This window comes from Somniosus microcephalus, chromosome 6 (genome assembly GCF_052327205.1).
Source record: "Somniosus microcephalus isolate GS21.2 chromosome 6, FLI_Smic_1.0, whole genome shotgun sequence".
NCBI lineage: Eukaryota > Metazoa > Chordata > Chondrichthyes > Squaliformes > Somniosidae > Somniosus > Somniosus microcephalus.
This window is the reverse complement of record NC_140992.1, coordinates 140,150,037-140,164,518: the sequence shown is the minus strand read 5'-3', so window position 1 is coordinate 140,164,518 and position 14,482 is coordinate 140,150,037.

Genomic DNA, 14,482 nt, shown 5'->3' with positions numbered 1-14,482 from the left:
TAGGGACTGGGGGAAGACTGGAGATCGGGAGTGTGGAAGACTGGAGGTTGGGAGTGAGTGGCGTCTGGAGATCGGGAGTGGGGTGAGTCCGGAGATCGGGAGTGGGAGGAGTCTAGAGATCGGGAGTGGGGGGTGTCTGGAGGTCAGGAGTGGGGGTAGTCTGGAGATTGGGAGTGGGGGGCATCTGGAGATTGGGAGTGGGGGGAGTCTGGAGATTGGGAGAGGGTGGAGTCTGGAGATCGGGAGTGGAGGGTGTCTGGAAATCGGGAGTGGATTGAGTCTGGAGATCGGGGTCAGGGAATTCTGTACATCGGGAGTGGGGGGAGTCCCGAGATCGGGATTGGGGGGAGTCTGGAAATCAGGAGTAGGGGGAGTCTGGAGATCGGGAGTGGGGGGACTCCGGAGATCGGGAGTGGGGGGAGTCTGGTGATCGAGTGTGCGGGGAGTTTGGAGATCGTGAGTGGGAGCAGTCTGGAGATCGGGAGTGAGAGAATCTGGAGATCGGGAGTGGGGAGTGCCTGGAAATCGGGAGTGGGGGGAGTCCGGAGATCAGGAGTGGGGGGAGCATGGAGATCGGGATTGGTGGGAGTCTGGGGATCGGGAGTGATGGGAGTCTGGAGAGTGGTGTTGGGGAAGTCTGGAGATCGGGATGGGGGGAGTGTAGAGCTCGGGAGTGGGGGGTGTGTGGAGATCATGAGTTGGGTGTGTCTGGAGATCAGAAGTGGGAGGAGTCTGGAAATCAGGAAGTAAGGGGAGTCTGGAGATCGGGAGTGCGGGGTGTCCGGAGTTCGGGAGTGGGGGGAGTCCGGAGATCGGGAGTGGGGGGAATCCGGAGTTAGGGATTGGGGGAGTCTGGAGATTGGGAGAGTGAGGTGTCTGGAGATCGGGTGTGGTGAATGTCTGGAAATCGGGAGTGGGGGGAGTCCGGAGATCGGGAGTGGGGGGAATCTGGAGATCGGGAGTGGGGGGCATCTGGAGATCGGGAGTGGGGGAGTCCAGAGATTGGGAGAGGGTGGTGTCCAGAGATCGGGAGTGGGGGTGTCTGGAAATCAGGTGTAGGGGGAGTCTGGAGATCGGGAGTGGGGGGTTTGTGGAGCTCAGGAGCAGGGGGAGTCTGGAGGTCGGGAGTGGGGGGCTGTCTGTAGATCGCGAGTGGGGTGAGTCTAGAAATTGGGAGTGGAGGGAGTCTGGGGATCGGGAGTGGGGGGAGTCTGGAAATCGGGAGTGAGAGAGTCTGGAGATCGGGAGTTGGGGGAGTCTGGAGATCGGGAGTGGAGGGAGTCTGGGGATCCGGAGTGGTGGGAGTCTGGATATCAGGAGTGGGGGGGTGTCTGGAGATCTGGAACATGGTGATTGTGGAGATCGGGAGCAGGGGGTGTCTGGAGATTGGGAGTGGGCAGAGGCTGGAGAGTGGGAGTGGGGGGAGCCTGGAGATCAGGAGTGCTGGGTGTCCGGAGTTCGGGAGTGAGGGGAGTCCGGAGATCGGGAGTGGGGGGAGTCTGGTGATCGGGAGTGGGGGGAGTCTGGATATCTGGAGTGGCGGGTGTATGGAGATCGGGAGTATGGAGGTCAGGAGTGGGGGTAGTCTGGAGAGCGGTGTTGGGGACGTCTGGAGATCAGGAGTGGGAGGAGTCTGGTGATCAGGAGTGGGGGGTGTCTGGAAATCGGGAGTGGAGGGAGTCTGGGGATCGGGAGTGGGGGGAGTCTGGAAATCGGGAGTGGAGGGTGTCTGGAGATCGGGAGTGGGGTGATTGTGGAGCTCAGGAGCAGGGGGAGTCTGGAGATCGCGAGTGGGGGGAGTCTGGAGACAGGGAGTGGGGGGAGTCTGGAGACTGGGAGTGGGGGGAGACTGGAGAGCGGGAGTGGGGGGAGTCTGGAGATCGGGAGTGGGGGGATTGTGGAGGTCAGGAGCAGGGGGAGTCTGAGATCGGGAGTGGAGGCAGTCTGGAGATCGGCAGTGGGGGAAATCTGGAGATTGAAAGTGGCGGGAATCCAGATATCGGGAGTGGGGGTAATCTGGAGATCGCGAGTGGGGTAGCCTGGAGATCTGGATTGCGGGGAGACTGGAGATCGGGAGTGTGGAAGATTGGAGATCGGAAGTGGGGTGTGTCTGGAGATCGGGAAATGGGGTAGTCTGTAGATTGGGAGTGTGTGGAGTCTGGAGATCGGGAGTGGGGTGAGTCTGGAGGTCAGGAGTGGGGGGCGTCTGGAGATCGGCAGTGGGGGGAGTCCGGAGATCGGGAGTGGGGGGAGTCTAGAGATCGGGAATGGGGAGAGTCTGGAGATCGGGAGTCGGGGGGGTCTGGAGATTGGGGAGAGGGAATTCTGTACATCGGTTGTGGGGGCAGTCCGGAGATCGGGAGTTGGGGGAGTGTGGAGATCATGAGTTGGGTATGTCTGGAGATCGGAAGTGGGGGCAGTCTGGAAATCAGGAGTAGGGGGAGTCTGGAGATCGGGCTGCGGGCTGTCTGGAGTTCGGGAGTGGGTTGGAGTCTGGAGATTTGGAGTGTGGGGAGTCTGGAGATCGGGAGTGGGGGAGTCTGGATATCAGGAGTGGGGGAGTCTGGAGATCCGGAGTGGGGGGAGTCTGCAGATCAGGAGTGGGAGGAGTCTGGTGATCGGGAGTGTGGTGAGGCTGGTGATCGGAGATCAGGAGTGGGTTGAGTCTGGCGATCGTGACTGGCGGGAGCCTTGAGTTCGGGAGGGGTTGAGTCTGGAGATTGGTATTGGGGGAGTCTAGATATCGGGATTGCAGGGAGACTGGAGATCAGGACTGGGGGAGATTGGATATGGTGAGTGGTGGAGACTGGACATCGGGAGTGGGTGGTGTCTGGAGATCGGGTTTGGGGGGAGTCTGTAGCTCAGCTGTGGGGGAGTCTGGAGGTCGGGAGTGGGGGTAGTCTGGAGAGCGGTGTTGGGGAAGTCTGGAGATCGGGAGTGGGGGGAGTCTGGTGATCATGAGTGGGGGGTGCCTGGAAATCGGGAGTGGAGGGAGTCTGGGGATCGGGAGTGGGGGGTGTCTGGAAATCAGGAGTGGAGGGAGTCTGGAGATCGGGAGTGGTGGGTTGTGGAGCTCAGGAGCAGGGGGAGTCTGGAGATCGGGAGTGGGGGGAGTCTGGGGATCGGGAGTGGGGGGAGCCTGGAAACCGGAGTGAGAGAGTCTGGAGATCGGGAGTTTGGGGAGTCTGGAGATCGGGAGTGGAGGGAGTCTGGGGATCCAGAGTGGTGGGAGTCTGGATATCAGGAGATGGGGGGTGTCTGGAGATCTGGAGCATGGGGATTGTGGAGATCAGGAGCAGGGGGTGTCTGGAGATCGGGAGTGGTGGAGACTGGACAGTGGGAGAGGGGGGAGTCTGGAGTTCGGGAGTGCAGGGTGTCCGGAGTTCGGGAGTGAGGGGAGTCTGGAGATCGGGAGTGGGGGGAGTCTGGTGATCAGGAGTGGGGGGAGTCTGAATATCAGGAGTGGGATGTGTCTGGAGATCGGGAGTGGATTGAGTCTGGAGACAGGGAGTGGGGGGGTCTGGAGACCGGGAGTGGGGGGAGACTGGAGAGCGGGAGTGTGGGGAGTCTGGAGATTGGGAGTGGGGGGATTGTGGAGATCAGGAGCAGGGGGAGTCTGAGATCGGGAGTGGAGGCAGTCTGGAGATCGGCAGTGGGGGAAATCTGGAGATTGAAAGTGGCGGGAATCCAGATATCGGGAGTGGGGGTAATCTGGAGATCGGGAGTGGGGTAGCCTGGAGATCTGGATTGCGGGGAGACTGGAGATCGGGAGTGTGGAAGATTGGAGATCGGAAGTGGGGTGTGTCTGGAGATCGGGAAATGATGTAGTCTGTAGATTGGGAGTGTGTGGAGTCTGGAGATCGGGAGTGGGGTGAGTCTGCAGGTCAGGAGTGGGGGGCGTCTGGAGATCGGCAGTGGGGGGAGTCCGGAGATCGGGAGTGGGGGAATCCAGAGATCGGGAATGGGGGGAGTCTGGAGATCGGGAGTCGGGGGGGTCTGCAGATTGGGGAGAGGGAATTCTGTACATCGGTTGTGGGGGCAGTCCGGAGATCGGGAGTTGGCGGAGTGTGGAGATCATGAGTTGGGTATGTCTGGAGATCGGAAGTGGGGGGAGTCTGGAAATCAGGAGTAGGGGGAGTCTGGAGATCGGGACTGCGGGCTGTCTGGAGTTCGGGAGTGGGTTGGAGTCTGGCGATTTGGAGTGTGGGGAGTCTGGAGATCGGGAGTGGGGGAGTCTGGATATCAGGAGTGGGGGTGTCTGGAGATCTGGATTGGGGGGCACTGGAGATCGGGAGTTTGGAAGACTGTATATCGGGAGTGGGGGGAGACCGGAAGAGGGGTGTGTCTGGAGAGCGGGAGTGTGGAAGACTGCAGATTGGGAGTGTGCGGAGTCTGGAGATCGGGAGTGGAGGGAGTCTGGAAATCGGGAGTGGAGTGAATCTGGAGATCGGGGTCAGGGAATCCTGTACATCGGGAGTGGGGGCAGTCCGGAGATCGGGAATGGGGGGAGTCTGGAAATCAGGAGTTGGGGGAGTCTGGAGATCGGGAGTGCGGGGAGTCTGGATTTCAGGAGTGCGGGTAGTCCGGAGATTGGGAGTGCTGGGAGTCTGTTGATCAGGTGTGCGGGGAGTCTGGCTATCAGGAGTGGGGGGTGACTGGAGATCCGGAGTGTGGGGAGTATGGAGATTGGGAGTGGGGGTAGTCTGGAGACCAGGAGTGGGGGAGTCTGTGGTTCAGGAGTACAGGGATTCTGGAGTTCGGGAGTGGGGAGACTGGAGAGCGGGAGCTGGGGGAGTCTGGAGATCGTGAGTGGGAGTATTCTGGAGATCGGGAGTGAGAGAGTCTGGAGATCGGGAGTGGGGAGAGTCTGGAATTCGGGAGTGGGGGCAGTCTGGAGATCGGCAGTGGGGGGAGTCCGGAGATCAGGAGTGGGGGAGCGTGGAGATCGGGAGTGGAGGGAGTCTGGAGATCGGGAGTGGGGGGATTGTGGAGATCAGGAGCAGGGGGAGTCTGGAGATCGGGAATGGGGGGAGACTGGAGAGCGGGAGTGGGGGGAGTCTGCAGATCGTGAGTGGGGGGAGTCTGGTGATCGGGAGTCTGGGGAGTCTCGAGATTTGGAGAGGGTGGAGTCTGGGGATTTGGGGGCAGGGGGAGTCTGGAGATCGGGAGTGGGGGGAGGCTGGAGATTTGGAGTGGGAGGAACCTAGAGATCAGGACTGGCGTGAGTCTGGAGATCGTGAGTTGGGGGAATCTGGAGTTAGGGAGCGGGGGGAGTCCAGAGATCGGGGGTGGGTTGTGTCTGGAGAGTGGTGTTGGGGAAGTCTGGAGATCGGGAGTGGGGAGAGTGTGGAGATCGGGATGGGGGGAGTGTAGAGCTCGGGAGTGGGGAGAGTGTGGAGATCATGTGTTGGGTGTGTCTGGAGATCAGAAGTGGGAGGTGTCTGGAAATCAGGAGTAGGGGGAGTCTGGAGATCGGGAGTGCAGAGTGTCTGGAGTTCGGGAGTGGGGGGAGTCCGGAGTTAGGGATTGGGGGGAGTCTGGAGATTGGGAGTGTGGGGTGTCTGGAGGTCGGGTGTGGTGAATGTCTGGAAATCGGGAGTGGGGGGAGTCTGGAGATCGGCAGTGGGGGGAGTCCGGAGATCAGGAGCTGGGGGAATCTGGATATCAGGGGTTTGGGGAGTCTGGAGATCAGGAGTCGGGGGCATCTGGAGATCGGGAGTGGGTAGAGTGTGAAGAACGGTGTCGGGGGTGTCTAGAGATCGGGAGTGGGGGAAGACTGGACATTGGGAGTGTGGAAGACTGGAGGTCGGAAGTGGGTGGCGTCTGGAGATCGGGAGCGGGGTGTGTCTGGAGATCAGGAGTGGGGGGAGTCTGGAGATCGGGAGTGGGGGGCATCTGGAGATCGGGAGTGGGGGGTGTCCGGAGATTGGGAGAGGGTGGAGTCTGGAGATCGGGAGTGGAGGGTGTCTGGAAATCAGGAGTGAAGTGAGTCTGGAGATCGGGGTCAGGGAATTCTATACATCGGGAGTGGGGGGAGTCCGGAGATCGGGAGTGGGGGGCATCTGGAAATCAGGAGTCGGGGGTGTCTGGACATCAGGAGTCGGGGGATTGTCGAGCTCAGGAGCAGGGGGGTCTGGAGATCGGGCGTGGGGGGTTGTCTGTAGATCGCGAGTGGGGTGAGTCTGGAAATCGGGAGTGGAGGGAGTCTGCGGATCGGGAGTGGGGGGAGTATGGAAAACGGGAGTGAGAGAGTCTGGAGATCGGGAGTTGGGGTAGTCTGGAGATCGGGAGTGGAGGGAACCTGGGGATCCGGAGTGGTGTGAGTCTGGAGATCAGGAGTGGGGGAGTCTGGAGATTGGGAATGGGGGGAGTCCGGAGATTGGGAGAGGGTGGAGTCTGGAGATCGGGAGTGGAGGGAGTCTGGAAATCGGGAGCGGAGTGAGTCTGGAGATTGGGGTCAGGGAATTCTGTACATCGGGAGTGGGGGGAGTCTGGAGATCGGGAGTGGGGGGAGTCTGGTGATCAGGGTTGGGGAAGTCTGGAGATCGGGAGTGGGGAGACTGGAGATCAGGAGTGGGGGAGTCTGGAGATCGGGAGTGGGGGGAGTCTGGTGATCGGGGTAGAGGGAGTCTGGAGATCGGGAGTGCGGGGAGTCTGGAGTTCTGGAGTGGGGTGAGTCTGGAGATCAGCAGTGGGTGGAGTCTGGTGATCGGGGTTGGGGAAGTCTGGAGATCGGGAGTGGGGAGACTGGAGATCAGGAGTGGGGGGAGTCTGGAGATTGGAAGTGCGGGGAGTCTGGATTTTGGGAGTGGGGGGAGTACGGAGATCGGAATGGCGTGAGTCTGGTGATCGGCAGTGGGGGAATCTGGATATCGGGGGTTTGGGTAGTCTGGAGATCGGGAGTCAGTTGCGTCTGGAGATTGGGAGTGGGTAGAGTCTGGAGAACAGTGTCAGGGGAGTCTAGAGATCGGGATTGGGGGAAGACTGGAGATCTGGAGTGGGGGGAGATTGGAGCTCGGGAGTTGTGGAAGTCTAGAGATTGGGAGGGGTGGCATCTGGAGATCGGGAGTGGGGTGAGTCCGGAGATCGGGAATGGAGGGAGTCTGGAGATAAGGAGTGGGGGGAGTCCGGAGATCGGGAGCGGGGGAAGTCTAGAGATTGGGATGGGCGGCATCTGGAGATCGGGAGTGGCGTGAGTCCGGAGATCGGGAGTGGGGGCAGCCGAGAGATCGGGAGTGGGGGGCGTCTGGAGATCAGGAGGGGGGGGAGTCTGGAGATCGGGAGTGGGGGTTGTCTGGAGATTGGGAGTGGGGGGAGTCTGGAGATCGGGTGTGGGGGGTGTCTGGAGATCAGGAGTGGTGTGAGCCTGGAGATCGGAGTCAGGAAATTCTGTATATCGGGAGTGGGGGGAGTCCGGAGATTGGGAGAGGGTGGTGTCTGGAGATCGGGAGTGGAGGGAGTCTGGAAATTGGGAGTGGTGTGAGTCTGGAGAATGGGGTCAGGGAATTCTGTACATTGGGTGTGGGGGGGTCCGGAGATCGGGAATGGGGGGAGTCTGGAGATCGGGAGTGCAGGGAGTCTGGAGTTCGGGAGTGGGGGGAGTCCGGAGATCGGGAGTGGGGGGAGTCCGGAGATCGGGAGTGGGGGGAGTCTAGAGATCGGGAATGGGGAGAGTCTGGAGATCGGGAGTCGGGGGGGTCTGGAGATTGGGGAGAGGGAATTCTGTACATCGGTTGTGGGGGCAGTCCGGAGATCGGGAGTTGGGGGAGTGTGGAGATCATGAGTTGGGTATGTCTGGAGATCGGATGTGGGGGCAGTCTGGAAATCAGGAGTAGGGGGAGTCTGGAGATCGGGCTGCGGGCTGTCTGGAGTTCGGGAGTGGGTTGGAGTCTGGAGATTTGGAGTGTGGGGAGTCTGGAGATCGGGAGTGGGGGAGTCTGGATATCAGGAGTGGGGGAGTCTGGAGATCCGGAGTGGGGGGAGTCTGCAGATCAGGAGTGGGAGGAGTCTGGTGATCGGGAGTGTGGTGAGGCTGGTGATCGGAGATCAGGAGTGGGTTGAGTCTGGCGATCGTGACTGGCGGGAGCCTTGAGTTCGGGAGGGGTTGAGTCTGGAGATTGGTATTGGGGGAGTCTAGATATCGGGATTGCAGGGAGACTGGAGATCAGGACTGGGGGAGATTGGATATGGTGAGTGGTGGAGACTGGACATCGGGAGTGGGTGGTGTCTGGAGATCGGGTTTGGGGGGAGTCTGTAGCTCAGCTGTGGGGGAGTCTGGAGGTCGGGAGTGGGGGTAGTCTGGAGAGCGGTGTTGGGGAAGTCTGGAGATCGGGAGTGGGGGGAGTCTGGTGATCATGAGTGGGGGGTGCCTGGAAATCGGGAGTGGAGGGAGTCTGGGGATCGGGAGTGGGGGGTGTCTGGAAATCAGGAGTGGAGGGAGTCTGGAGATCGGGAGTGGTGGGTTGTGGAGCTCAGGAGCAGGGGGAGTCTGGAGATCGGGAGTGGGGGGAGTCTGGGGATCGGGAGTGGGGGGAGCCTGGAAACCGGAGTGAGAGAGTCTGGAGATCGGGAGTTTGGGGAGTCTGGAGATCGGGAGTGGAGGGAGTCTGGGGATCCAGAGTGGTGGGAGTCTGGATATCAGGAGATGGGGGGTGTCTGGAGATCTGGAGCATGGGGATTGTGGAGATCAGGAGCAGGGGGTGTCTGGAGATCGGGAGTGGTGGAGACTGGACAGTGGGAGAGGGGGGAGTCTGGAGTTCGGGAGTGCAGGGTGTCCGGAGTTCGGGAGTGAGGGGAGTCTGGAGATCGGGAGTGGGGGGAGTCTGGTGATCAGGAGTGGGGGGAGTCTGAATATCAGGAGTGGGATGTGTCTGGAGATCGGGAGTGGATTGAGTCTGGAGACAGGGAGTGGGGGGGTCTGGAGACCGGGAGTGGGGGGAGACTGGAGAGCGGGAGTGTGGGGAGTCTGGAGATTGGGAGTGGGGGGATTGTGGAGATCAGGAGCAGGGGGAGTCTGAGATCGGGAGTGGAGGCAGTCTGGAGATCGGCAGTGGGGGAAATCTGGAGATTGAAAGTGGCGGGAATCCAGATATCGGGAGTGGGGGTAATCTGGAGATCGGGAGTGGGGTAGCCTGGAGATCTGGATTGCGGGGAGACTGGAGATCGGGAGTGTGGAAGATTGGAGATCGGAAGTGGGGTGTGTCTGGAGATCGGGAAATGATGTAGTCTGTAGATTGGGAGTGTGTGGAGTCTGGAGATCGGGAGTGGGGTGAGTCTGCAGGTCAGGAGTGGGGGGCGTCTGGAGATCGGCAGTGGGGGGAGTCCGGAGATCGGGAGTGGGGGAATCCAGAGATCGGGAATGGGGGGAGTCTGGAGATCGGGAGTCGGGGGGGTCTGCAGATTGGGGAGAGGGAATTCTGTACATCGGTTGTGGGGGCAGTCCGGAGATCGGGAGTTGGCGGAGTGTGGAGATCATGAGTTGGGTATGTCTGGAGATCGGAAGTGGGGGGAGTCTGGAAATCAGGAGTAGGGGGAGTCTGGAGATCGGGACTGCGGGCTGTCTGGAGTTCGGGAGTGGGTTGGAGTCTGGCGATTTGGAGTGTGGGGAGTCTGGAGATCGGGAGTGGGGGAGTCTGGATATCAGGAGTGGGGGTGTCTGGAGATCTGGATTGGGGGGCACTGGAGATCGGGAGTTTGGAAGACTGTATATCGGGAGTGGGGGGAGACCGGAAGAGGGGTGTGTCTGGAGAGCGGGAGTGTGGAAGACTGCAGATTGGGAGTGTGCGGAGTCTGGAGATCGGGAGTGGAGGGAGTCTGGAAATCGGGAGTGGAGTGAATCTGGAGATCGGGGTCAGGGAATCCTGTACATCGGGAGTGGGGGCAGTCCGGAGATCGGGAATGGGGGGAGTCTGGAAATCAGGAGTTGGGGGAGTCTGGAGATCGGGAGTGCGGGGAGTCTGGATTTCAGGAGTGCGGGTAGTCCGGAGATCGGGAGTGCTGGGAGTCTGTTGATCAGGTGTGCGGGGAGTCTGGCTATCAGGAGTGGGGGGTGACTGGAGATCCGGAGTGTGGGGAGTATGGAGATTGGGAGTGGGGGTAGTCTGGAGACCAGGAGTGGGGGAGTCTGTGGTTCAGGAGTACAGGGATTCTGGAGTTCGGGAGTGGGGAGACTGGAGAGCGGGAGCTGGGGGAGTCTGGAGATCGTGAGTGGGAGTATTCTGGAGATCGGGAGTGAGAGAGTCTGGAGATCGGGAGTGGGGAGAGTCTGGAATTCGGGAGTGGGGGCAGTCTGGAGATCGGCAGTGGGGGGAGTCCGGAGATCAGGAGTGGGGGAGCGTGGAGATCGGGAGTGGAGGGAGTCTGGAGATCGGGAGTGGGGGGATTGTGGAGATCAGGAGCAGGGGGAGTCTGGAGATCGGGAATGGGGGGAGACTGGAGAGCGGGAGTGGGGGGAGTCTGCAGATCGTGAGTGGGGGGAGTCTGGTGATCGGGAGTCTGGGGAGTCTCGAGATTTGGAGAGGGTGGAGTCTGGGGATTTGGGGGCAGGGGGAGTCTGGAGATCGGGAGTGGGGGGAGGCTGGAGATTTGGAGTGGGAGGAACCTAGAGATCAGGACTGGCGTGAGTCTGGAGATCGTGAGTTGGGGGAATCTGGAGTTAGGGAGCGGGGGGAGTCCAGAGATCGGGGGTGGGTTGTGTCTGGAGAGTGGTGTTGGGGAAGTCTGGAGATCGGGAGTGGGGAGAGTGTGGAGATCGGGATGGGGGGAGTGTAGAGCTCGGGAGTGGGGAGAGTGTGGAGATCATGTGTTGGGTGTGTCTGGAGATCAGAAGTGGGAGGTGTCTGGAAATCAGGAGTAGGGGGAGTCTGGAGATCGGGAGTGCAGAGTGTCTGGAGTTCGGGAGTGGGGGGAGTCCGGAGTTAGGGATTGGGGGGAGTCTGGAGATTGGGAGTGTGGGGTGTCTGGAGGTCGGGTGTGGTGAATGTCTGGAAATCGGGAGTGGGGGGAGTCTGGAGATCGGCAGTGGGGGGAGTCCGGAGATCAGGAGCTGGGGGAATCTGGATATCAGGGGTTTGGGGAGTCTGGAGATCAGGAGTCGGGGGCATCTGGAGATCGGGAGTGGGTAGAGTGTGAAGAACGGTGTCGGGGGTGTCTAGAGATCGGGAGTGGGGGAAGACTGGACATTGGGAGTGTGGAAGACTGGAGGTCGGAAGTGGGTGGCGTCTGGAGATCGGGAGCGGGGTGTGTCTGGAGATCAGGAGTGGGGGGAGTCTGGAGATCGGGAGTGGGGGGCATCTGGAGATCGGGAGTGGGGGGTGTCCGGAGATTGGGAGAGGGTGGAGTCTGGAGATCGGGAGTGGAGGGTGTCTGGAAATCAGGAGTGAAGTGAGTCTGGAGATCGGGGTCAGGGAATTCTATACATCGGGAGTGGGGGGAGTCCGGAGATCGGGAGTGGGGGGCATCTGGAAATCAGGAGTCGGGGGTGTCTGGACATCAGGAGTCGGGGGATTGTCGAGCTCAGGAGCAGGGGGGTCTGGAGATCGGGCGTGGGGGGTTGTCTGTAGATCGCGAGTGGGGTGAGTCTGGAAATCGGGAGTGGAGGGAGTCTGCGGATCGGGAGTGGGGGGAGTATGGAAAACGGGAGTGAGAGAGTCTGGAGATCGGGAGTTGGGGTAGTCTGGAGATCGGGAGTGGAGGGAACCTGGGGATCCGGAGTGGTGTGAGTCTGGAGATCAGGAGTGGGGGAGTCTGGAGATTGGGAATGGGGGGAGTCCGGAGATTGGGAGAGGGTGGAGTCTGGAGATCGGGAGTGGAGGGAGTCTGGAAATCGGGAGCGGAGTGAGTCTGGAGATTGGGGTCAGGGAATTCTGTACATCGGGAGTGGGGGGAGTCTGGAGATCGGGAGTGGGGGGAGTCTGGTGATCAGGGTTGGGGAAGTCTGGAGATCGGGAGTGGGGAGACTGGAGATCAGGAGTGGGGGAGTCTGGAGATCGGGAGTGGGGGGAGTCTGGTGATCGGGGTAGAGGGAGTCTGGAGATCGGGAGTGCGGGGAGTCTGGAGTTCTGGAGTGGGGTGAGTCTGGAGATCAGCAGTGGGTGGAGTCTGGTGATCGGGGTTGGGGAAGTCTGGAGATCGGGAGTGGGGAGACTGGAGATCAGGAGTGGGGGGAGTCTGGAGATTGGAAGTGCGGGGAGTCTGGATTTTGGGAGTGGGGGGAGTACGGAGATCGGAATGGCGTGAGTCTGGTGATCGGCAGTGGGGGAATCTGGATATCGGGGGTTTGGGTAGTCTGGAGATCGGGAGTCAGTTGCGTCTGGAGATTGGGAGTGGGTAGAGTCTGGAGAACAGTGTCAGGGGAGTCTAGAGATCGGGATTGGGGGAAGACTGGAGATCTGGAGTGGGGGGAGATTGGAGCTCGGGAGTTGTGGAAGTCTAGAGATTGGGAGGGGTGGCATCTGGAGATCGGGAGTGGGGTGAGTCCGGAGATCGGGAATGGAGGGAGTCTGGAGATAAGGAGTGGGGGGAGTCCGGAGATCGGGAGCGGGGGAAGTCTAGAGATTGGGATGGGCGGCATCTGGAGATCGGGAGTGGCGTGAGTCCGGAGATCGGGAGTGGGGGCAGCCGAGAGATCGGGAGTGGGGGGCGTCTGGAGATCAGGAGGGGGGGGAGTCTGGAGATCGGGAGTGGGGGTTGTCTGGAGATTGGGAGTGGGGGGAGTCTGGAGATCGGGTGTGGGGGGTGTCTGGAGATCAGGAGTGGTGTGAGCCTGGAGATCGGAGTCAGGAAATTCTGTATAATCGGGAGTGGGGGGAGTCCGGAGATTGGGAGAGGGTGGTGTCTGGAGATCGGGAGTGGAGGGAGTCTGGAAATTGGGAGTGGTGTGAGTCTGGAGAATGGGGTCAGGGAATTCTGTACATTGGGTGTGGGGGGGTCCGGAGATCGGGAATGGGGGGAGTCTGGAGATCGGGAGTGCAGGGAGTCTGGAGTTCGGGAGTGGGGGGAGTCCGGAGATCGGGAGTGCAGGGTGTCAGTTGATCGGGTGTGCGGGGAGTCTGGGTATCAGGAGTGGGGGGTGACTGGAGATCTGGAGTCTGGGGAGTATGGAGATTGGGAGTGGGGGTAGTCTGGAGACCAGGAGTGGGGGAGTCTGTGGTTCAGGAGTATGGGGAGCCTGGAGATCGGGTGTGGGGAGACTGGAGATCGGGAGTGGGGGGAGTCTGGAGATCGTGAGTGGGAAGGGTCTGGAGATCAGGAGTGAGAGAGTCTGGAGATCAGGATGGGGTGTGTCTTGAAATCGGGAGTTGGGGTAGTCTGGAGATCGGCAGTGGGGGGAGTCTGGAGATCAGGAGTGGGGGGAGCATGGAGATCAGGAGTGGGGGGTGTCTGGAGATCGGGAGTGGGGGGATTGTGGAGATCGGTAGCAGGGAGAGTCTGGAGATCGGGAGTGGGGGGAGACTGGAGAGCGGGAGTGGGGGGAATCTGCAGATCGGGAGTGGGGGGAGTCTGGTGATCGGGAGTCTGGGGAGTCTCGAGATTTGGAGAGGGGGGAGTCTGGGGATTTCAGGGCAGGGGGAGTCTGGAGATCGGGAGTGTGGGGAGGCTGGAGATTTGGAGTGGGAGGATTCTGGAGATCAGAACTTGGGTGAGTCTGGAGATCGTGAGTTGGGGGAATCCAGAGTTAGGTACTGGGGGTAGTCTGGAAATTGGGAGTGGGTGGTGTCTGGAGAACAGGTTAGGGGGGAGGCTGGAGATTGGCTGTGGGGGAGTCTGGAGTTTGGGAGTGGGAGGAGTCTGGAGAGTGGTGTTGGGGAAGTCTGGAGGTCGGGAGTAGGGAGAGTGTAGAGATCGGGTTTGGGGGCAGTGTAGAGCTGGGGAGTGGGGGGAATCCAGAGTTAGGGAGTGGGGGGAGTCTGGAGATTGGAATTGCGGTGAGTCTGGAAATCGGGAGTGGAGGGAGTCTGGATATCGAAGTCATGGAATTCTGTATATCGGGAGTTGGGGGAGTCTGGATATCAGGAGTGGGGGAGTCTGTGGTTCAGGAGTACGGGGAGTCTGGAGATCGGGAGTGGGGGGGAGACTGGAGAGCGGGCTTGGGGAAGTCTTGAGATTGGGAGTGTGTGGTGTCTGGAGATCGGGTGTGGTGAATGTCTGGAAATCGGGAGTGGGGGGAGTCTGGAGATCGGCAGTGGGGGTGTCCGGAGATCAGGAGTTGGGGGAATCCAGATATCGGGGATTTGGGGAGTCTGGAGATCAGGAGTCGGGGGCGTCTGGAGATCGGGAGTGGGTAGAGTGTGAAGAACGGTGTCGGGGGAGTCTAGAGATAGGGACTGGGGGAAGACTGGAGATCGGGAGTGTGGAAGACTGGAGGTTGGGAGTGAGTGGCGTCTGGAGATCGGGAGTGGGGTGAGTCCGGAGATCGGGAGTGGGAGGAGTCTAGAGATCGGGAGTGGGGGGTGTCTGGAGGTCAGGAGTGGGGGTAGTCTGG